The following is a 25,201-nucleotide window of genomic DNA, read 5'->3' as shown; positions in this document are numbered from 1 at the left end:
TGCAAGTGCACAATACAAACCCTACAAAAACCTCACCAAACTTGATTTATGTGCAGAGGGCCCATTTGGGCCTTTTCAACTAATAACAAATAATTAAATAGCCATATTCTATGGGCATACAGGTGTTGTCCCTAACAGGGTAGGGACACAGCTAAATGATACATAGAAAGCTGTTTTTCATCAGAATATATTTTTGATATGAACAGAAATTTGCTACAGGTTTGAAGAAACAGGTGTTAGATGACTTAGAAAGATCTGCTAGAAGTTGAATTAAAAAAAAAAAACACTTCTAACAGATCTTAGCTAAACATGTACTGGATAGATTATACTGCAATAATGAAATACACTTTTTGAACCAATACAGGCGCCATGTAACAGAGGAAGTATATCCTCAATAATAAATACCTACTTTTTTTTTAAGAATGCTACATAATGAAACACTGAAGAAGATGCTTTCAATGGAATAAGAGATCCCAAAGTACATTTACAAAGACAAAATGATACCTAAAATAGATTTGCAGCAAAGAAATTGGAGCCCAAAGGTACAAAGTGCTACCAAATGTCATCAATGGGCTTGTTTTTACAAAAATAATACTTCTAAAATATTGTATCACACAGTCTTTCTAATTGCTCTCAGCCTATTTAAAATAATTGCCATATTTAAATCTTCTTTGTGGAATTTTTTCTTTTATTGTTTATATTTTTTCTCTTATTATGTATATTTACTATTTGTAATTACCCGCACTCTTCTGAGATGGCAGGTGACGATCAGTGTTATGCTTCTTCTACTAGGAACGCATACTTAAACATGGGCGCTCAATCAAAATTATTAGAGATCATGGTTTAGAGGGTCATAGAAATTCTACATTTTAATAGATTTTAAATTTTTTTTTCAACGTTTATTTATTTTTGGGACAGAGAGAGACAGAGCATGAACGGGGGAGGGGCAGAGAGAGAGGGAGACACAGAATCGGAAACAAGCTCCAGGCTCTGAGCCATCAGCCCAGAGCCTGACGCGGGGCTCGAACTCACGGACCGCGAGATCGTGACCTGGCTGAAGTCGGACGCTTAACCGACTGTGCCACCCAGGCGCCCCTTTAATAGATTTTAAAGTGATATGATCTTTGCCAAGGAAAAGAGCCTATCACTTTTCCCTAAAACTTGTTTCAGCATTTCACATTGGCTGGAGGAGAGAATTTCTCCTATCAAGCTTAAATTTCTCAAGCTACACTGTGAATCCATTTTCTTCAGCATAGGTTTTGTTGTGGTGGTGGTGGTTATACGCTGTCCTTATCAGAAAAAGAATTCACATACCGAAGATACTCCCTCCTCCATTGAGATGAATTTTTGGACTTCAATGAAAAGGGATCTTAGGCCAAAGTATTGAGGTTTAATTACAAAGGCAGAAAGGAAATATGAAAGTCTATGAACTGACAGTGGCTCATAAGGTATGAAGTCAGGATCCTTTGAAGAAGCTGCTGGAGCTACATGATGATAGCTTGGGAGAGCCGTGTAGATTTGGAAAAGTAGCTGCCTGAATATTCGTCCAACATTCTGACTGCCAACTGTGTAAGCTTCCATATGTTGGCACAGCATAACAAGGACAGAGACTGGTAGTTCGGCTGCTACATTCCACATACTCAGAAGAACTTTGAAGGCAGGTGGTTTTTGCTTTCTCTGGGGAAAATAAGAGTAGGTGGGGAAAAGAGAGAAAATTCTACTTGAATTGCTGAATTTTGAAAGGTGAACCAGAAAGAATATGTACAAATGGCCAAAAATGCATGTAAAGATGCTCAACTTCACAAATCATTGTAAGAAAATGCAAATCAGGGACGCCTGGGTGGCTCAGTCGGTTGAGCGTCCGACTTCAGTTCAGGTCACGATCTCACAGCTTGTGAGTTCGAGCCCCACGTCGGGTTCTGTGCTGACAGCTCAGAGCCTGGAGCCTGCTTTGATTCTGTGTCTCCCTCTCTCTCTGCCCCTAACTGACTCGCATTCTGTCTCTGTCTCTCTCAAAAATAAATAAACATTTAAAAAAATTAAAAGAAAAAAGAAAATGCAAATCGAAGCCACAATAAGATACCACTTCATATCCTTTAGGAGGGCTCTCACTAAAAAAAAAAAAAAAAAAAAAAGTGTGGATAAGAAATTGGATCCCTTGCCTGCTACCTGTGGGAATATGAAAAGGTGCAGCCACTATACAGAAGAGTATGATGATTCCTCAAAAACCTAAAAATAAAACTGCCATATGATCTAGCCAATTCCACCTCTGGGTACATATCCAAAAGAACTGAAAACAGGGTCTTGAAAGGTACTTGTGCACCCATGTTCATAGAAGCATTATTCACAGTAGTCAAAAGATGGGAGCAATGCAAGTGACCATCAGTGGATGGATGGTGGACAAATGTATAAACCAAATGTGGTACATTCATTAATGGATATTATTCAGCCTTAAAACGGAAGGAAATTTCGACAGGCTACCACATGGATGAACCTTGGAGCTATTATGCTAAGTGAAATTAGCCAGCCACAAAAGAACAATCATTATGTGATTCTGTGCATATGAAGCATTTAGAGTGATCAAATTCATGAAGGCAGAAAGTAGAATGGTGATTTCCAAGAGATGGGGAGGGGCTGGGAGGAAGGTGGAGTTATTGCTTAATGAGTACAGAAATTCAGTTTTACAGGATGAAAAAAGTTCTGGAGATAGTGGTGGTAAGGAATACACTGAATGCCACTGAAGTGTATACTTAAAAATTGTTAAAATGATCAATTTCATCTTCTGTATATTTTTACCATGAAAAATAAATAGATTATTTTTAAGGGAACCAGATTTTCTAAATGGCACTTTACCAAAAAGCTGTGTCACGCTTTAGACAGCACTCTCGAAGTCATTTCACATGGTGCCATTGGCTCATTCATTCACAAGGGAGTATGTATTAAGGACCCTTTATTAAGAGCCAGAACAGAGCTAGATACAAAAAGGGACTACAAATTTGATTAAGACACAGTCTGCAATAACAACAGAAAGTGAAAAGGAAATGAAGAACGTTATTAATACATACAGAGTCACACTCACTTCTGGCCACTGCTGTACATTATTTCATTTGGTTCTCCTAAGCAATCTTACTCAGAGAGAGACATTATTACACCCTTTGGGCCATGAAACTGAAGCTAGGGAAGTCAAGTAATTTGTTCAGCTCTCAAAACTAGTAAGAAGCAGAGCCCGGATTCAGAACTTGATCCAACTCATGAATCTTTGCTCCTCTGCTAACCCACGCCACCGTTAGGTTCATCTTTGATCCCAATCCTTTTGGGCAAATCACTCTGTGTTCGTGTCCTACGTTCTTCCAATCTTGTTACGTAATGCCTTCCTCTTCTATCGGGGTTTGCCTTGGAGAATAAGTTGCAAAGATTTGGCATCAACTCAGGGCCTCCGGACTTCTTACTTCCATCTCATTTCTAAAATCAAGGCTAAATGCGCAAGCTCTTAAGAGTCATCTACGGGGCACCTGGGTGGCACAGTCGGTTAAGCGTCCGACTTCAGCCAGGTCACGATCTCGCGGTCCGTGAGTTCGAGCCCCGCGTCGGGCTCTGGGCTGATGGCTCAGAGCCTGGAGCTTGTTTCCGATTCTGTGTCTCCCTCTCTCTCTGCCCCTCCCCCGTTCATGCTCTGTCTCTCTCTGTCCCAAAAATAAATAAACGTTGGAAAAATAAAAATAAAAATAAAAAAAAGAGTCATCTACGATATTCCATATTGGCTTTCACCCGAATTCCTCTTTAGACATATCCAGGATCACGTGTCTGTTCATTCATTCGCAAGGATAACAGTCTTTCCTAATTTGTCCAAATATCTTAGTCTGAAGTCTAGTGTTTTACTGAAATCTACCAGGTATAGGTCATGCTTTCACTAGTAAAACACTTTTGCTTCCTCAAGTACACTGCACCTTGCTTACCGGATAATTAGAAGGTTATTAAGACATTTACAAGTTATATGGCAATTATGCAGATCTTTATATAATCATTCAGAAAGCACGCTTGATGACATGTTTAATAAAAGACATCTCCATACATGTACTTAATTATCACACTCAATTATCTTAAGCAGCTAACTGAAATGCTCCAGTGAATTTTGCATTTATAATTCCGAAGACAGGCTTGTCTCATTTCAGTTCACCAAGCTCTGTGTCATCCTGTTCAACTTAAACACTTGGCTGCCTAATTCACGCCTTCTCCTTATATCAAAGGCGCCAGCTAAATTATTTCTTAACCTACTGGCCGATAGGAAACCCCCAACTCGGGCCCTCAGGCTCAAGCAAGACTGCTTCAGGAAGCCAGAGTGCTATGTTCCAGCAACTTTCTCTGAGTTTACATCACAGATCTACCTTGGAGACCAGAGGGGAAGAAAGGAGGGGGAAAGAGGGGTATTGAGGAGGCTAACCTCACTAACCTGTCCTACAGGCAAGAACAATTTAATACTTGAACTTGGGAAGTAATCGCAGAAAACATTCTGGTAGAATGGCTAAGGAGAAAAAAGAAAGTGCATTTTCTTTATCCTTAGTTTCCCTGGCTGTGGGAAAATGTTGCCCCAAGGGAATTATAGTCAATGCTTGAGATGAACTCAGTGTTAAGTATTATTATTATTATTATTATTATTATTATTATTATTATTATTAAGTATTGTGAAGGTGGTTCTGGGATGACACCTGGATCCATCATGAAGAAGACAGCTGCTATGGAAGCAGGTGGAACTGGTGCAGAAAGAGCTGGCCAGAGACACAGATGGTCAGCCTTGAGGCCTTTTTGAACTAAGCTTTGGAATTCATTTCCCTTGGTGTTGCAAAGGAAGCAACTCAGACCCAGTATTATATCAGATCACCTCTGACAGCCTCTCTGACCAGAACACCGGAATGAAGCCAACTAAGCACAAGGAGCTATATTAACCCTAGCTGCCCGACATGGTTGTCTATGCAACCAGGGGTAACGGTGTAGAGTTTCCAAGCTGTGGATTTCTCGGCGTGGTTATAAAAGCTGTGTGACCTTGGGAAAATTCTCAATGTTTTTGACTTTCAGTTTTCCCATCTTTAAAATGGGGACATTCACACAAGGGCTCCTAGTTCATATGACTGATATGAAAGTTAAAGGAGGCAAAATATGTAAAGCTCGTAGAAAGTGCTTAGTTAATGGGCATAATAATAATACTTGACTTATCCATATAACATTGCTGATGTGAGGCTCAAATAAGTTTTGGCATTCATAAGTGAGGAAACAATAAATATTTTCTCTACAATAGTGGGAGATAATAGAAAAAAATCTATGTTGATCTCTACCCCCAGTTCTTGGCACAGAGCACCTAATAGCCTCGTAATCTTCTGGGAGACTGGAGTGCCTTTTGTTCCACTGAGGTGACTCTGGGTGGATTCCCAGATGGCTCCAAGAGGAGAGCCAGTCATCCAAAAAAACCAAGCCGTGATTAGAAGCTTGGAATATGCAACTCCACGGCACCCCCGTTGTCTTGAGAAGAGAGAAGTGCTGAAAATGGAGTTAATGATTGATCCTGCCTAGGTCATGAAGCCTCCATCAAAATCCTACAAGTACAGAATTCGGACAGCCTGCAGGCTGGTGAACACATCCATGCGCTGGAAGGTGACACACCCCAACCGCACAGGGACAGAAGCTCCTGAGATCGAAAGCCTCCCAGACCTTGCCCTACAAATCTCGTCATGTAGCCGTTCATCTGCATCCTCCATCTAACCTGTTAGTAAACTGGCAGTTGTGTTTCCCTGAGTTCTGTGGGCCTCTCTAGTTAATTAATCAATCGAACCCAAAGAGGGGGTCATGGGAACCTCTGGTTTGGAGGCAGCTGGTCAGAAACACAGGTGAGAACCTGGATTCATGATTGGCATCTGAAGTGGTATAGGCAGGGGGCAGTCTTGTGGGACTGAGCAATTTGTGTGATCTGACATTATCTCCAGGTAGACAGTGCCAGAATTGAGCTAAATTGTAGGGCACCCAGCTATTGTCACAAAGAATTGCTTGGTGTGGGTAAAACCCCACACACATTTGGTGACCAGAAATGTCAGAAGCAAAGTGTTTTGTGTGAGTAGCAAAAAAGACACATAGGGGATAAATTGAACTAGGGTTTTTTCCTACAACAGGAGGGAAATATTGAGTCTTTCCATTTTACGTGAGATAGCTATGAAAATAAGCGTGTTAACATACGTAAAGCAGTTAGAAGAGTGTGGAACACATGGAAGGTGCTGGATAAACAGGATAATACAGGGTGGGGACAAGGCACAGATGAGCTAACATACAGCTTTAAGGTCACTTAAACTTTCAGAGAAACATACAAAGACCATCTAACTACACAGTCTGTTTTATTTTTTTAATCTTTTTCAATGTTTATTTATTTATTTTTGAGAGACAGAGACAGAGCCTGAGTGGGGTAGGGGCAGAGAGAGAGGGAGACACAGAATCCAAAGCAGGCTCCAGGCTCTGAGCCGTCAGCACAGAGCCCGAGGCGAGGCTCGAACTCACTCACCGACTGTGAGGTCATGACCTGAACTGAAGTCGGACGCTCAACCGACTGAGCCACCCAGGCGCCCCTGTTTTGAGGCTCTTAACAGGTGCTTTGTATTCCCATTACTTATGAAAGTCTTTCTTGACAACTAAATCTGTTTTCAAAGTCTTATCAGTGAGGATTTACAGATATAGAAGCTTTTCATGGCGCTTACAGGAACTCCCTCGGGAACTGCCCAAGAAGAGGATATATGGGGTGTTGTCAGTTAACCACATTCGCTGGAATGGTGTAGAGTAAACCAGTGCACAAACAGTAAGCACTATCCAACAATACACATTCTAGCTCATGCATCTGTAATCAACTGGAGATTGGCTGATTCCAGCTGGGCTCAGCTCAAGGGTTCTACTGATCTTGAATGGGGTCACTCATGCTTCCGGAGGTCAGATGTTCTAAGCTGGGCTTGTCTGGGGCAGTGTGGCTGGGGCCGCGTCGCCTCATTTGTGCCTCATAGTTCTCCTGGGCCAGCCTGGGCATGTTTTTCTCATGATGACAGAAGACACTTGAACCAGCCCAGTTATTTAAGACCTTTGTAAACCTTTGGTTATATTTTATGGTTATATCACTGGTTAAAGCAGTCACGTGGACAAACTCAAAAGTTGAGTTGGAAAATACACTCTACTTCCTTCAGTGGGAGCAACTTCAAGGTCACACGGCAAAGGGCAGGGATTCAAAGGAAGAAGAATTGAGGTGATCAATGCAATGTATCTCAGTAGGAGAACAGGACTGACCAGGCTTTTGGAAACACCTACCTCTGCTCTAGCCATTTCTATATTTCACTGGGTTACACATATTGATGAGATTTAAATCTAGTCAAAGGTAGCTTAGCTAAAAAAAAAAAAAAATATGTGGACATAGTTAAGAGCAATTTATGTAATTGAATTAACATGTACTATTTGGACACTGTTGAATTGGTCGTGGAGTGGAGAAGTATAAACTTTGATAATGGGATACTGGTCATGCCAGTGGGATGCCCACTGGCCGACGGTCAGGGAGCTAGAAGAAAATGTAAAAGTCCAAGGGACGGGTCATCAGGTAGGCTAGGGCATCAAAGGAAGATGAAGGGATGCCCCCAAAATGAGAAGTGAATGGGCAATAAAGAAAAAGTTCACCTATGCCTAAATTTGGCCTCTAGACAGCCCTAAATGCAATCTTCTGTCAAACCTGCCAGTGACAATGACATTCTCAGAGAAAACATTTCCTTCTGATATAAATATATAGTTAACTCTTCAACAGCCAAATTTTATTGGGGACGTTTCTAAAATGGATGCTTACCTTTAAAGTAGGCTTTTTCACATTTATTTACTTTCCCTTTGAGGCACCTGGACAAATTAAGTGCTAAGGAAGTCAAAATAAATGATACAATGAGGAATGGGCAAATGACCTTTTGCTCATTCAGATTTCAGAAGAATCTCTTGAACTGGTTTCTAAATATTTGACTCAGAAAAACCTACATGCCGTTTGTCAACTGCATTCTTTTTCTCCTTAAAATTAAAAAAATAGTAATAATAAAAGGCCCCCCATGAGTATAACGGTGGAAATTCAATCTGTATGTTTTCTGATTCATTTACACTTAGCCCATCAAAATATTTTGTAAGAGCTGAGCTCTTTGGCGCCCAAAGATAAGCTTTGTGGTCCTTTTCCTTTGAAACAGAAAAATTGCAGTTTATCATCAGCTTGCATAAATGCAAAAGAAGGTTGAAGGATACTCCTAAATTTATTATCTCATAAGGCTGGAGGGAGTTATAAGTTCCGAGAGCCTCTTTTCTTAAACTGGCTTCTCCCCTGTAGTTTATCACAATATTCCACTTCTACCTGTATGGTGCCGAGCCCATTTTTGCCATTCGCGTTGATATCAGTGCTCTCACTGATAAAGACAAACCAAATATAAAAGGATCAAAGTCTCAGAAAGGATCCAGGAAAGTAGAGAATAGACTTTGGGCGAAGAGTTCCAGGAAATTTTAGAGGAACACAAATGTTTTGAAGTGTAGTATGATTCTGCAGTCAGATTTCAAGGGTAAAGAGTACAGCCTCCTATTCATCAAAACTCAAAAGAAATAGCTGGGCTTCTCATTACACTTCAGGGTCCAGACTTCATGCCAAACCCAAATCCACATTTATCAAAAGAATAAGAGAAGCTTTTCCTTTGTTTTATGTAACCGATCTGCAGCCTCAACCACTGAGGTGAATGGTTTCTCCTGACAGCACATCTTGGGCAGATTTTTAGGGAAACACCAAGTCAGAACAGAAATTACTATACAGCTGGAAACATTAAAGAAAATAATAGAACAATGGCACAACCAGGCAGCAAACTCAGGTCATGAGATGTTAAATACCTGATAGTCCTGTTCACTATATGCTACTGAAAAGTAAATCAAAATATGTATTATGAATTCATTTATGTTACTGGCTTATCTGATGGTATTCGCTCGAGGCTAGAAAAGCATAATGGGTAGACATGATCACTAGTGATAAACGTCTTGAGTTTTCTCTTATGTTACCATTTCGATGGTAGGCAACGCTCTTAGCTCTGTATTCTCAGAATCCATGTTAGTCTCTAATCATCAATTGCTACCTTTTGCTATATGTAGACTTCCTATTTTATACAGTTCCTGTGCCACATCGTCAGGTAACTCTCAATAAATGGGATGAAAGGGTTCTTTTGGCTTTGACAAATGGGTCTTTTTCAAAGCTGGAGATAATTTTCCTTGCTGTTTTTCCCACAAACTAATGTTGTTCACTCCAAAGGTGACGAAAACTAAATCCAAAGTTTCATATGAAGACAAAGATGGGGACAGAAGTTTTCCCACAAGGGCTAGAGGAGAGCTAATCGAATCTTTTTATCCCTGGAATCTCTTTTCAATTTGGTGAGAAGGATTGGAGGGGGGAAGGCCCATGAGCCTTTCTAAAACATCATCCGTAGAGAAACCAGGACTCCAGAGGCACGAATTCTCCAGAATGCAAGCCCTGTTCGTTTTGTTCAATAGGATATCTACAGTGTCTGTAACAGTGCCTAGCTCTGAGTAAACACTCAATCAATTTGTGTTGCATAAATGAATTAATCCTAAGAGAAATTTCAAAGAGATCAAAAAGCCAGTTCCCACATGAGCTTAGAGCTTGAACATTTTCTTTCATTATCATTTCTCTCTCCCAGCAGTTGGCCATGAATGCACTAAAGTTAACCATCCTCATCAGCCCTCTCCCTCCTCCTTGGATCTAAAATAGCAATGAGGCCATTGCCAACTCATGCCATTCCAGTAATATCCTTCCACAGCTATATCTTGAATCTTATCATCATCTGTGATTCTTCCTCTTTAAAAATCCTCACTCATAGGTTCCTTGTCCTCTAGGATGCTTTTCCAGCTACTTCCACTGTGACAGCTTTTCAACTTCAGCAGGGCCTTGAGTTTTCTGAACTTCCTGCTTTTTTCCAAATTCATCCATCCCTTCCCTTAATTCCTTCTACATTTAACTTAAACTCCTACCTTCTGTTTTCTTCTCGTCTAGCAACCAAGCCGTGCTAGGGAAAAAAAAAAAAAAGCACCCCCCCCCCCACACACACACACATACACACACCAGAGTAAATGCGATCCATTGTAAATTATATGGTCATCCAATTTAAATGGACCCACAACATTGTCCTATAATTCTACTGCAACCTTGCTACTCAAAGTGTGTCCATAGACCAACAGCATCAACATCACTTAGGAATTCACAGAAATCAAGAACCTTGGGTCCAATCTCAGGCCCAGTGTATCAGAACTGAAATTTTAAATAAGATCCTCAGCTGACTCACATGCACGTGAAAGTTTAAAAGCACTACACTATCATCTATTATCCTTCACTTTTATAGTCAAAAATCTTCCTTTCTACAGACAGTAAGTCACGCTCAATCTTTCAATGAATGAACACAAAGGAAAAATACCTACAACTACACATTCCCTTGAACCATGGTCCTTTCTATTCTGTCATTTTTAGGCAATTTAGTAATTTCTCCACCTAAAACTGCTCTGAAGCAAACTTCTGTCTGGTTCCACTTAGTCCATGAAAACAGCTGTGAGAAGTTTGCTGGTAACCTCCATGTCACAAAATCCAATGCGTGTTTTTTTTAAGTTCTTATCTTACTTGATATCTGATCAGCATTTTGACACTGCTAACCTTTCCTCCCTTAATAACACTCTTCCCTTGATTTCTACGGCAGAACTCTCTTGGTTTTCTTTCTACCAATCTAGTGACACAGTAACCTAGAAAACACACTTGACAAAACTCTCTCGCTCACCTCCCACAATAATTCCACCGTAAGTCCTAAATCTCTTCAAACTCACTTACTTCTAGCTATATCAGTATGGTTAATCACCATACCCCAGGTTACCATCACCAGGCATTTCAGCTATTACAAAATCCAAACCACACCGATCTTTTCCGTTCTTCAGATCTTCCATTCCAAGGCATTTCAGATGCATTGCTTCACCTGGAAAACTTTCCACCAACACTCCCTTCTTCTTCCCACTTCTTTACCCAATTAATGCCCATCTTCCCAGATCTCAATTTCTCATAGAAGTTTTTCCTGAAGTTCAAGGCTAGGTCAAATCCCCCTACTTTTAATCGTCGAGAGTACTTGTACTGCTTTTCTGTGAGATTTATCATAGTTACACTCTTACATGTGTTTGTGTGATTCTTAATGTTTATCCTCACATACGTACTGCAAAGGCGAGATTATACATTCTAAGACAGTAAGGACCTGTTTACATTTTGCTCAACAATGCATTCTAGTAGCTAGAAGAATATCTGGCACATAATAGTTACTCAATAAACAATCGCTGAATGAACTAATGAGCAAGTGTGCTTTGGATTGAAGAAGTGTCCATGGTGCCACAGAGGCCCATCTCCTATTTGCTACACTCCTGCACCTGTTTCTACTACTCTGTTTAAGACAGAGCCCTCTACTGCTGTGTTCTCATATTAAATCTGCTATATTTATTATCTTCCTAGCTAGATATTAAACTTCTTAAAGGTAGTGCTGTGACCATTATAAATCCTCAATATTTACTTTTTTAAATAAATGATCTTTTATTGACATTAATAATGCCCTGCTCTTCAGTGGCATTGGTGGCACATGGAAAGAAGAGAAAAGAAGATGAGAGAAGTGATTCACTTAACTTATGCTGAAAAAATAAGTCATTTGGCCTGTTACTGAAGGATTCCTACCTGGCCAACTTACAGATTTCAGACCCACAGACCTCACAATTGGAGTATATTTTGGTAATTATGCACCTGACCCCTTCATTTCCAAACTTGACACATGAAGCCGAGAGACACTAAGCAACTCGGTGCACTAGCACCTTCCAGAAGGTAACATGTTTATAATGGAAACATGATACGAGCTTATACTTTATCAAAAATTTATCTCCGGGGCGCCTGGGTGGCGCAGTCGGTTAAGCGTCCGACTTCAGCCAGGTCACGATCTCGCGGTCTGTGAGTTCGAGCCCCGCGTCAGGCTCTGGGCTGATGGCTCAGAGCCTGGAGCCTGTTTCCAATTCTGTGTCTCCCTCTCTCTCTGCCCCTCCCCCATTCATGCTCGGTCTCTCTCTGTCCCAAAAATAAATAAGCGTTGAAAAAAAAAATTAAAAAAAAAAAATTTATCTCCAAAACCAAAGATGAAAATTTTCCCTGTTAGAAACAATCCCTTCAAAACAGAAGGAAAATAAAACCAGGAGAGCAACCATAGTCAGCAGGTGGACTGAACTGGACCTTCTGCATAAAACCATGTCAATTTCCCTGAAAGCTTTGTGTTTTATGTAGTAACATGTTTGCTGTGGTAGTAAGTGACAGACATAAGCAAACACACATACCTATTACTTCAAAGTGTTGTTTTACCGTATCTCTAATCATTAATTAAATTTACAAAGGGGGACCCTATTGTAGTAATTTTATAATTCTGCCTCTTTGTGCATCAACGTCTGCCGCTGTCCTGAGCCATGTGAGAAGAAAGATGAAGTCACTCGGAGGAGCATGGATACATCACTGAAAATTCTCTGTTGAGATATTCTTATTTGGCCTCATTTTCGGAAAGCACGGATCCAGTATTCAACGTGATTTCCATCAAATTTGAAGTTCGCATTTCAAGGACGAGAAGGCATCTGTTCTGTGACAGCCTCACTAAAGGTGGAGTCTGCAGCCAGCGACGTCAGCCTCACCTGGGCACCTATCAGAATTGGAAGAAGTTCTACACACGCTTCTAAGAAGTTCTAAGAAGTTCTTATACACGCTTAAGTTTCAGGAACATTATATGACGAAGCAAGTTTTCCAGCGTCCCTTAACTCATGCACACGGAGTTCCGTTGCTCCGTATGCATTTTTTTCTAGGCAGTAGAGGAAAAAAGAGGGAAACTGGAATCGTAAATGTTAGCAGAAAGGGGACATAATCCCTCTGCTCGCTTATCAAAGAACTTTCTTTTTAAAAAAATTAAAATGAACACAGCGCCCAGGGCTTCCTGCCAAAAAAGGGCGTGCGTGGGCTTTGCATGCTTCTCACTCTCAGTACTCGCTCCTGTTCTCACCTTGAAGACGCTTCCCTGATCAGAGTTCCTCTGCCATTTGCATGTCTCCATGCCTGTCAACATTTCTTATTTTTTCTGCATTAAAAACAAATGTTTATTTATGTATTTTGAGAGAGAGAGAGAGTAGGGAAGGGGCAGAGACAGGGAGAGAGAGAATCCCAAGCAGGCTCCGCACTGTCAGTGCAGAGCCCGATGCAGGGCTTGATCTCACAAACCGTGAGACCATGACCTGAGCCACACAGGCGCCCCTTTTCCTGCATTTTTAATGTCAGCTGAAGCAGCTCCAGGCAGATGGAGCTGTCTGCCTGCCCCTGCCCGTGTTAACTCTTTAGGTACCAGTAGTTATTTTTATTAGTGTTTAGTTATAAAATGGCATAGGTTTTGTGTATTCTGCTCCAGCCCAATTTCCCCCCAAAGCCTTGTTATTTCTCGTATACAATTTTGCAAAACAAGTTTTTACCACTTCTCAGGAATATGTTTATCATGTTATGGAAGAATTCCCTGTAATTTTGTGATGTGTGTGGAATCAGTCTACCGCAAATCACTACTTTGATAAAAAAAAAAAATCAGATGACCTTATTTTTTCTAAGTAGTCACCTAGAAAGTTCACAGATGCCCTAAGTGACTAATTAATTAATTAAACTAAATTTTATAGTCCAACTGAATACATATATATACACAGCTTACCTGATAATAACTTTGGAGCTTTGTTCCAAAGTTTATACCGTCCACACTGGGTGTGGAACCTGCTTAAGATTCTCTCTCTCTCCTTAATAAATCTAACTGAATCCAGAAGAAAGAACTTCACAGATTCATGGAATTAAGAAACCTTTCTCCCTCTGTCCCTTGCTTTCTCTCTCTCTCAAAAAAAATGAAAAATTGTATTTAATATTATAGTTGAATTATTCAAAATCATTCAAAGAAAACAACTAGCCATGTGGGTCTTAGCCATCAGAAAATAAAAGCTACATTTCCTCAAAAAGTCACTTGTTTCTGGCAAGATTCTAACATCTATCTCCTCAACGTAAATAAACAAACTACTTTTTTTTTCCTGGATGTGTGTTTACAAAATATTCAAATATACATTTTCCAATTATCCCTACAGACGTTTTAAATAGGAAATATTGAATTCCATGTTGTTTAGTCAACTGGAAAAATGCATCATCCAATGATGTAAGCCCCTCCACGTTTCCACTCTCTCAGCCAACACAACCACTTACAATTAGGTTGCAACATTCAAAGAAAATGCATATCATATTTATATTTTCCCCATCTTACTGAAGCCTTGCAAATAGTCACTTGGCTATTCCCCCACATTGTTCAGCAAAGAACTGAAAATAAATCTTATTAGTATCATCTGTCCCTCTGGGAGGACATGACGACCCAGTAGTGAATATATTTGGGAGCTGGCATTCTTTTTAGGTTTAATTATCTGTCCATTCTGGTTAAATGCATAAAGTATGTATCATAATATTTTACTTTAAATGTGAAAGGACCATAAATCTTAATAAATCTAACTAAATCCAGAAGAGAGAACCTCACAGATTCATGGAATTAAAAAATTTCAGCATTGGAAACAACACTTGGGCTCTCTACTTGGACATTCTGCGAGGATTCATTCTCTTTAAAGGCATTTCTGATACACAGTCACCTAGCCTCCTGTTGAACACATACATTGGGACTAATTTTTGGTGAGGAAATCTATTGGGAGGAAACTTAATCTCTTAGCAGGTTCTTCCTTTCATTCTATCAAAATACAATTCCGTATAACCTCTAATCATTAATACTAGCATTAATGGTCTATAACATTACAGACTAAATCTATTCTTCTTCCATAGATTGCTGTTTTAAATATTTGAGGTAATTAATGTTAGACCCCTCAGCCTTCAAATTTTTCAACTAACCATCACCAATTCCATCTTTTTTTTTATTAAAAATAGTGTCCTCTCATCACCACTTGCTAGTCCTTCTCTGAATGTACTCCAATCTATAAGTCAATGTACTTCTAAAAATGTGCCCACTAGAAATAAACACAAAACTGAAGATGTAATTATTCTGAGAGGGAGTACAAAGATTCTATTACCTCTCTTCTTACAGACAGTAAACTTCCATCCGGCTGTTTAGTTTGGTATTAGCTATTTTTTATTGAACTTATCTTACACTGTGGGAGCCTCTCAAATACGGTGGCTTGTAGTTACCTAAAATCTCCAGGATTATTACTAAATTACTGTGATGATGAAAGTATTAACTTTCTGATACTTTGTATCAGTTAATAGCATTTTTTAATGCTACCAGGGATATTGGGACTGCCTCTTTACCCCTTCCAAAAAAAAAAAAAATTTGGAAGTGGTTCATCAGATAACCTTATTTTGTCATGATTTTTTCCCCTTTACCCTCTTGAAAGGGAGGCACTGTGCATAGACTTGTTTTTTCTACCATATAAATATTTCATACACATTACATCCCCTTGTCTACAAAGATATCATGAGGGTTTTTTTTAAAGGTGTAAATAAAGTACATTAGGTGAAAGCACTTATTCAATCCATCAGTATATTATTACTTGGAAGAAAGAGGGCTGGAAAGAAAGATGGAGGGATGGTGGATGAGAGGAAGGAAAGAACAGAAAATGTGACAAGTTTGAAAAGAATTGATCTTAGTGAACCTATGATAACCCCTAAAGATCCTTGTTTCCTAAGTGCTTAATCAAATGGCAATAAACAATTAAAAATTTAAAAGAAAACAAACAAAAAGCTAGAATTTTTACATAGCATCAAGTTTTCAGGCCCATACCCTTTGGTCAAAATTTTACATTTTTTTTTATTAAATTTATTTATTTAGTTTTGAGAGAGAGAGAGACAGAGAGACATAGAGAGAGAGAGAAAGCATGTGCACAGGGGAGAGGCAGAGAGAGGGAGAGAGAGAATCCCAAGCAGGCTCCGCCCTGTCAGCACAGAGCCCAACACAGGGCTCAATCCCATGAACCATAATATCATGACCTGAGCTGAAATCAAGTAAGTCACTTAACTGAGCCACCCAGGAGCCCCAAAACTTTGCATTTTTGCTTAATTTCTTTTCTTTTTTAAGATTTTGCAAAAAAAAATAGTTTTATTATTTTTACAATGTTTGTTGTTGTTGTTCATCTTCAATTTTTGTTCTCAAGTATAGCCTTTCTCACACAGAAGACAAAAATCACACACAGACATGGTCCCCCAGGATCACCACTTGAAAGAGAAAGCCAAGCTCCCCAAATTCCTCTAACCACCATGTTTAGAAATGAAATAAAGAAATTACTAAAATCACATGGGTCAGAAATAGATCAGAAAGAAGAACATTTGCACATTACATACAGCTCATTAGTTTGTAGTCTGAATAACATTTTTGAAAAAGAACAAGTCACAGTATCATATCCTTTCATTAGACCCCTTTCATTTGTCATTCCTTGTCTTGGGACAATCTGAACCAATCCTCAACCCAAGCAATGATATTTGTAACTTTACTGTTCATGTCACATTTCAAAGATTTAATATAACACATTACAATTTAAGAATATTAACAGGATGTAGAACAGAACATTTAGGTCTTATACCGTATCTAGTTCTCCATTTCATTCTTAAGCAGCCTAATTTTGCTACCAGTAGGAGGTAAGGATTTCATTATCTAGATGAGAAATTTACCTTTGAGTCTTTTCTGGGCAAAGTCAAGTTGAGGGTTTTGTGGACATGAGCAGTTGGTTGACGGTCAAGAAGGCTTTCAAAGCTTTACGATTATATAAGGAGTCCATTGAACGCAGCAGGCCACAGGGTATAAAAGAAAGCGTAACAGTGCAATGATGGTTAAGAATTTGGTTATAAAGTCAAACCACCTCAGTTTAAATCTCAGCCCTACTACTTACTCTGTGACATTGAACAGGTTATTTAAAATTTCAGTGCTCAGTATTCTTGCCTACCAAATGGATGAATAATGTTACCCCCCTCACGATATTTTAAGGATTAAAATGAATAAATACATATAAAGTACTTCAACACGGCCTAGTATATCATGTGTGCAATAAGTGTAAGCTATATTTATATAATTTTAACCATGTATCTTATGCTTAGAAAAAAAAAAACAAGAAGGAAGATATCTAAACCTGTCTATAATGTTCTGCAAGGTCTATAATGATTGTCTACAATGGTTTATACAATGAGCTAAAATTGTTTATTCAATAGCTTTCCACAACTGTTTACACAATGAGCCCATGTTACTTTAATAATTGGGGTGAGGTAGATGGGTGGGTACTTAGGAAATATATTTCAATTATCCAACTTTACCCAGAGTTTTGTCTTCTTGGTTAAAGATGTATATACTGAGCTGATATTTACTGATCAGCTTTGCCAGTGGTTATCAGGCACAAAGAAAAATAATCCAGCTTATGCAACTCAAACTCATGTGAGACTGATTTGTGTCAAAGAACCAACAGAATAATTTATGAGGCTCTGACTGCCAAGCAGACTGATATTCATGTTGGCTGTTCAACACATTCTCTTCTCAGTAGAGAAGTCTATTCAGGAAATCAAATGAACATCAAGCTGCCCGGTGAGTAAGAACTGGGAAGGAGTCTACAGAAATAGTCCGACTCATGCAACCAGTTAAAAAAGAGTCTCTTCCCCAAAGGGCTGTGGAGATACACTCATCCAGACCCTTCCAAGTTCTCTTTTCAGTTCTGGAATAATACTAACATTAAAGCTTCCTGTTTGTTTCAGAGGAAAAGTCTCTGATACACATTCATCTTCTATTACACTTGACCTCCAAATCAAGGGGGCTGGGACTCTAACTCCTAACCCGAATGTAACCCTTAATTCTCCATGATTTCTAAAGAGTAAAGATTATGTCTCTCCCAAAAGCCAATGAATCCCTTTAAGTATTTGTTTTATTAATGCCATAACATAGTATCAGTTAAGTTTCTTTACCTCCAGTCACAAATGAAGAGAGAAGTGGAGAAATCTCTTAACAAAAGTGTACAAATGCACGTTTATGTAAATAATTAGAAAGTAATGAAAAGTCGACAACAGTTCTCACTATATCTGAGTTCCTTCATTATTTGCAGAAACTCTACTAATCTTAAATCCTGCAGATGCTTAAAATTTTACCCTGCAATCACAAAGTGTTGAGTTCTACTTCACAAATATCCTACATTTATCCCATTGCAAACTATGCATTCAGCAACTCATCCTTCTAAGATAAGAATCCAGAAGTGTATGCTTGATAGGAGAAAGGAACAAATGATGCATGTGGAAAAAAACATGTTCAGAGACAAATTAACTCATCCAAATATAATGGGAGGACAAAGATGTTAACCCTGGCCCAATGAGGTGTCAGCCTCAACAGGATTAGACAGTGTATGAAAATATTACAAGTATGGTCCGTGCTGAATCATAAGAAAAAAAGAAAGATATCTGAGTAATTATTTCAAATGTTCCTCATTTTAAAAAATTAAAGACAGGAAGAGGCACAGAAAATTCTGGAGAATCAACAAAATGTTTTCTATGTTTCTAAATATTTCCCAAAATAATATCAATCTCCAGGATGTGTCGCCTCCTCATTTTTGATTCAGTTAAATATGCCAGCCACATTTCAACCAAAGATGTTTGCTTAATACACAAATAAATCTTAATACACCACACACTCTTGCATTTGAGAAAGTCTCCAAATGCCAGATGAAGCCAACTGTTAGATAACAAATCACAATATTTGTTAACAAACTTTTAAATCGAGCTGCTGTTTTCCCCCCTCTTAGCTGAATGATTTCCCTCTGTCATTGTTTTGCATATGCTTGAGGAACACATTGTGTAATGGCTGAAAAATGTGGCTGAAGGTTTTGAAGCCTTTTATTTTTAAAAATAGTGCCACCACTTGAGATATAAACATGATGTCTAGGAATGGCTCATTTCTACAAAAATGCCTTAAAGGATTCAAAAATCTCAACTTACATAACACCAACCACTTTTAAAGCAGCTTAGGAAACATCCAGCTTTGGACAACTCACAACAAGGGCAAAAAGCCAGATCCCCTCAAACCAAATATGATAAATGCAAGTACTTTGTTTTCCATAGATCATAATACAGTACAGTTGATGGAGTCAAAAGAGACCAGAGGTTCTGGTTCTTTAACGTGCAATGGGCCAGCTGCTTATTCTGTGCCTAATGGACGGGGGACTTACCCCAGTGATCTTTATGTGATTCCCCAAACTGAATATTTTATCCCTCAAATACAGAGATATTGGACAGATGGATGGATGGATGGATGGATGGATGGATGGATAGATAGATATTCTTCAAAGGATTCATATCCAGAATGCATATATTGGTACTCTACAGTAAAAGGAGAAATGAATATGACTCCATTAAAAAACAGGTCAAAGATTTGAACAGACAATTCACAAAAAAATAGGAATAGCCAAGGAACACAAGTTCAATATCAATAACCAATGAGAGGGAAAATATAAATTCAAACAAGAGTTTGAATATACATTTCTAAAATCTCTAAAATTAGAGTACTGAATGTTGACAAGGAGGCAAACCAACCCAAACCCCCATATATTGCTAGAGGAATGTTAAAAAAAAATAAATTTGGAAAACAATTTGGCAATTTCTTATAAAGATGGACATTTACACATGACCAGGTGATTTCACTTCTAGAGAAATGAAAATCTGTCTACAGAAAGACTTGCAGATCAATGTTTACAGTAGGTTAAACATAATAACTAAAAAATCTAGAAACAGATCACACATCCTTTCACAATAGATGGCAAATTGTTGCCATTCATACAATGGAACACTAGTCAACAAAAAAAGAAAGAAAGAGAGAGAGAGAGAGAGAAAGAAAGAAAGAAAGAAGCTACTGATACATAAATATATCATGTACATGGATGAATCTCAAAAATATCATGCTGAGAAAAAGAAGTCACATACAAAGGAGTAGATACTATATGATTCTATGACCTTACATGATATTCTGGAACAAGCAAAAATAATCTGTAGTACACAAATCAAATTGGTGGCTGCCTAGAGTATAGGGTGGGGGACTGATTGCAAAGAGGTATAAGGAAACTATTTAGGATGATAGAAATGTCCTGTATCTTGATTTGGATAGTGGTCATATGGGTGTGTACATTTGTCAAGTTGAACTAAACACTTAACACGGATACATTTGCTTGTGCATATGGTTGTATATTGTATACTGTCTTTGAGTGCATATAAAAGTTGTAGCTCAACCATATTAAAACTTCAACTCTTTATGAAGAAAATCCTCTTGTGTGGATAAAGAAATAACATGAAATAGTGCAAACTTTTTTAAGTTTATCTTTTTTTCCATGTAGGGAGACATTATATTGTAGCAATTAAATGCAAGGCCTTAGTCGTTAGAAAGACTTGAGGTGACATCCCAGCCTTACCTCTTACTAGATGCAAGCCTTTGGTCAAGTTATTTCACCTCCCTAAGCCTCTGTTTTCTCATCTGTAAAATGTGAATGGCAGTCCCTCCTCCAAAGAGTTACTGTGAAAAGGCACTGAGATGGGGTCTGCAAAACACTAGGCACATGCTTATGTAAACCAACTGCTTATTAGCTGTTAGCCGTCATCATGTAAACTATCATCATCAATAACGTCACTAGAGCATAATTTCAGGAGAGGATTATTTATAAATGAACATATGCATCAAGTATATTTATGAAGCCAAAGTAACACAACTAAATACGGATTCGAACCTAGAACCATGGAAATAATTAGACGCCTAAGCAACAGCTCACAGTATTAATGGCACTTGTTTGCCCCACTGAGATTACAATTCATGCAGGAGGAGCACAGATTTTGATTTGCAAACATACAAGAATTGCTCCACAGCTCAGTATCATAAAATAGAGCAGTCCTGAGCATGGCATCTCCCGCAGTGGGTGTCACTATCGATAACTGGCATTCCCGGAACTTCAAGAGCTACAGAGTATCTCTAGGCCATTTCTCAAATCATTGTATTAATGCTTCTGACTTAGAGTTCAATTCGATAAATGACCTGGAAAAATAGTGTCGAAGGCAATGTTTCATAACCAGGGGGAGTCTGAGGACACCTAGGGTCTTCGGATGGCCTATTAAATTCCCTAAAACTGTATGAAAATTAGGAGCAAATGTATTTATGAACATATTATGAGGAAGTGACTATAAGCCAGACCTTCAAAAGAGCCCATGAGGGGCACCTCCGAGGTGGCTCAGTCGGTTGAGCATCCGACTTCAGCTCAGGTCATGATCGCATGGTTCATGAGTTCAAGCCCCTCATTGGGCTCACTGCTGTCAGCATGGAGCCTGCTTTGGATCCTTTGTCTTGTCCCCCTCTCTCTCTGCTCCTCCCCTGCTCATGCTCTCTCTCTCAAAGATAAACATTTAAACAAACAAACAAACAAACAAACAAAAAGCCCATGAGCTCAGCAAAGAGAACACAGTGCCTAAGACTTGAGAAGCAAGCACACTAGTAGGCCAATAGTTGATCAAAACAGCAGAAAATTTCTACTGTAACTTTTCAAACGGGATTAAAATTTTTATATTAAAGTAGAATCCCATTTACTATAGTGAACTGTTTTAGAAATCCCCTTGATGTTTGTGAAACCAGATTAGTCCATGTGACTGAGTGATCACATGAAGGGTAGCCCCAGATAAAAACCATTTCATAGAACAAGTAGATAGGAAAGGAATTCTATTTTTAACTTTTAGCTTTGACATACAACTTGTGTCCCCTGTGGTTACAATGGTCCAATGCAGTGTCTTCTGAGGATGACTGGGCTGGGGAAAATAGAGATTCCCTTCCTAATACCAACCACCAATGAAGGGCAGGATATATTGAAAGCTCTGGCATAAACTGCTATTCCATAATTATTATTATTATTCTATTTTATAATTTTTAGGTGGTGAAGCATAAAGTATTTTTGAAGCACACAGGAAGAAAAACAGAAGTCTAATACTCAACAAATGTGTGGCCCCCGGCACCCAAGGAGACCTGCCTGATGTGCTTTCTCCTTAATGTTGGAGCAAGGGTACTTTGGAGGGGTTATTCTGGCATTGCCCCCAACCCCCAGATTCTTAAAATCTTGAATAATATGATGGGATCCTGAATCTTCACAGAGTTTATCTACTATCCTCTTGAGTACATGTATCTTACCGAGACCCCAACAGATTTCCCATTTCCTATCCATCCAGTCCAACGACACAGTATCAGCCATATAGGGGACCCAATGTGATGCTCTACAAAATGTCCTACTGAACCCACACCCTTCTGTGATGTGATCACATAGGTTCTCCTGGTCCCTGGGCCTTCAGATTGGTACAAGAACTTCATCAGCAGCTTTCCTGAGTACAGAGATTTGCATAGGATGGAAAAGAGCATGTATTTATGGTCTTGCCCCAAGGTCATGCTACTTTTCCTTCCCTCAACAGAATGTAGCCTGATGGTGTGTTCGTCAGCATTCTCCAGAGAAATAGAACCAATAAGAGAGGGACAGAAACAAATAGACACAGAAAAGGCAAGACTATAAATCTAGCCTATTTCCCATCCCATGCAAATTGCAACTACTTCTGGTTGTCCTTCCTAAGAGGGATGAAAACAATATATTCACTAAGTCAGTGGTCACATACCATGGACCTGAGGCCATGTTAATCTGCTCCAACAAAAATACCATTATCTGGTACCACTGCCACAACTGGGGCTACTACTTGACTGAGTTTGTGACATCCCACTGTCATCCTTCAGCATCTGGCTAGCTGTCATTGGGCCAAGACTGGTGAATGAAATTAAAATATGATAGGGATCATCAACCCTGCAACTTTTAGGTCTTTAGAAGTGGCATTGATCTCTGTCATTATCCCTGGGATGCAAGAACATATTTCAAAATTTACATACAGGAAAATTCAATGTTTTTGTGGATAGTTCTGAGTTTTTACATACATAGAGATTCTTGGAACCATCACCAGAGACAGAATACAGAACAATCACAACACTCCAGAGAATTCCCTGTGCCGTCCCTTTGTATACCAACCTCTACCCAATGTTTAACCCTGGCAACTACTAATCTGTTTCCTTTTTTGCCTTTTCCAGAATGTCACATGAATATAATCACACATGTGCAATCTTTTTGAGACTGGATTCTTTCACTTAATACAATGCGTTTGAGATGAATACAAGTTATTGTGCGTATCAATGATCCACTCGAGTACATCCTCTCACTGATTTCCCATCACCATCTGCCAACACTGAAAGTTTTAACAATTATCTGCCAACATGTGAGGCAGCTCTAAAATCCCATTTTAGAGTCTGCTTCCTATCACCACTTTTATTGCAGCTGCCAGTACAACTAAAGATCAGGTTCCCTGGGAAATAAAAATTGAGATGCTCAGTTTTGTGTGCAGCAGATTCATTGGGAAAGGCTCTTGAGGGTTGAGGAATGCAGCACTGGGGAGAAGAAGGACTTTAACAGCAATTCAATGCAAGGGAGTCTTCAACCAACCCAATGGGAAGTTTTGGAACTTGGAGGGTTCTTCAGAGTGATCCCCATCAAGTAAGGGAACCAGTCCTTTGTACTCCTATCTCAATGGGTCGTTGGATATGGGTGTATCACAAGGAAGGAGCATGGCCTGAAGTTAGGCAGTTGCTCCAAACTGAGAACAGTTAACTGGAGAGGGACTGAGATGGTAGCGATCCTTGGACAACACCCCCTCCCCCACCCCCTGCAGCTGGAAGAATGAGTGTTTGGGTCCTAAAGGGGAGATCTTGGCAGCATCCACTACAAAGTATGACCCCAAATTGTGATAAGTACTTAGGTCAACTTCAGACAGGATTAGAGAATGTAACAGGGAACCTTACTTCCACCGGAGATTAGGGAAGACTTCTTGGCAGTGGTGGCCAAGAATTTTATGTCATAGACTTCCTCATGAAGATACTAGGCTAGTGACCAGGAAGCAGTATCTTCGGAGAGACTAACTGAATTTTTTAGAGTCAGATAGACACTCTGGGCAAAGAAAGAAAATGCTTTGGCTAGCTGAACTATAGACTCAATTCAGTTCTTCATCCCCCACCCCTACTTTTTTTTTCTTTTTAAGTTTCTAGCAAATCTATGCGTCTTCATTTGTTGGTTTATTTAGGACTAGATTTTCATAGGACTTGTTATAAGTGGCCCTAAGAGAGACTTTACAACCAAACACGCTTCCTGTCCTCCAGAAGCTTATAGGGGAAATAAAGTCATCATCACGGTGTGTGATAGGTTACTAGAGAGAGGAGCGAGAAGAGTGAAAGCATGAGTTTTCCTCACAGCTGACATGTTCCTCCTTCTCATTAAAAAAAATAAAAAAGATAAATATGTTTTTAATGAAAGAATACCCTTAAAATGTATGTGGAAAAAAAGTGGCTTCAAGGCAACAAAAAGTATGAAGTAGGGCCCGCCCTGGTGGCTCAGTCAGTTGGGTGTCCAACTTCGGCTCTGGTCAAGCTCTCATGGTTCGTGAGTTCGAGCCCCGTATCAGGCTCTCTCTGCTGTCAGTTCACAGCCTGCTTTAGATCCTCTGTCCCCATCTCTCTCTGCCCTCCCCCCTCTCAAAAATAAATAAGCATTAAAAAAAAAGTATGAAATGGAAGACTAACTCTGCACTTAAGAGTTTTATGTGATGGCACTTGCAAGGCTGTGGTTACTGCAGGGGTTCCCTGGGAAGATGACATTCCCATCAGAGAGCCAGAGACCAGTGGGCCTTCAGCTTTCCACAGTCCCAGCTAGTGCATCAAAGCAGCCCCAAGAATGCTCTACCGCCGGCCTGCTCTTCACAAAATCTGCAGATGAACGAGCAATACGAAGACGAAAGAAATTCAAAGGTATGAAGTCAGGTTCATACAAGCTGTGCCAGGAGGTCCACTGTGGGCAATATGGCGGAAAGTTAATGGCAAAGCCACTGCAATCAAATCTGCTTGAATCCAATCCTCGCCCTACAACTCACTAGCCGTGTGACCTCAGAAAAAAGTCTCTAAGCTCTCTGAGCTTCCATTTTCTCATCAAGGAA

The 25,201-nt window shown here is 39.4% G+C and overlaps 1 long non-coding RNA gene across 3 annotated transcripts in view; it reads right to left on the bottom strand.

The window, feature by feature from the left end:
* Positions 1-1,090: 1,090 nt before the first annotated feature.
* Positions 1,091-25,201, bottom strand: part of LOC123381965 — a 35,682-nt gene continuing 11,571 nt past the window's right edge. Inside the window, exons 2-4 of one of the 3 annotated variants that reach the window (XR_006589648.1) lie at positions 19,336-19,486; positions 16,811-16,892; positions 12,229-12,782 (exon numbers count right to left, since the gene is read on the bottom strand). This is a non-coding gene — a long non-coding RNA (uncharacterized LOC123381965). Of the gene's footprint in view, positions 1,678-12,228; positions 12,783-16,810; positions 19,487-25,201 lie in introns of those variants that run through there. The other 2 variants (XR_006589647.1, XR_006589646.1) reach the window with 2 other exon arrangements.

This window comes from Felis catus, chromosome E1, assembly GCF_018350175.1.
Source record: "Felis catus isolate Fca126 chromosome E1, F.catus_Fca126_mat1.0, whole genome shotgun sequence".
Lineage (NCBI taxonomy): Eukaryota > Metazoa > Chordata > Mammalia > Carnivora > Felidae > Felis > Felis catus.
The sequence above is the reverse complement of the archived record's forward strand: the minus strand, read 5'-3'. Positions and strand labels throughout refer to the sequence as shown.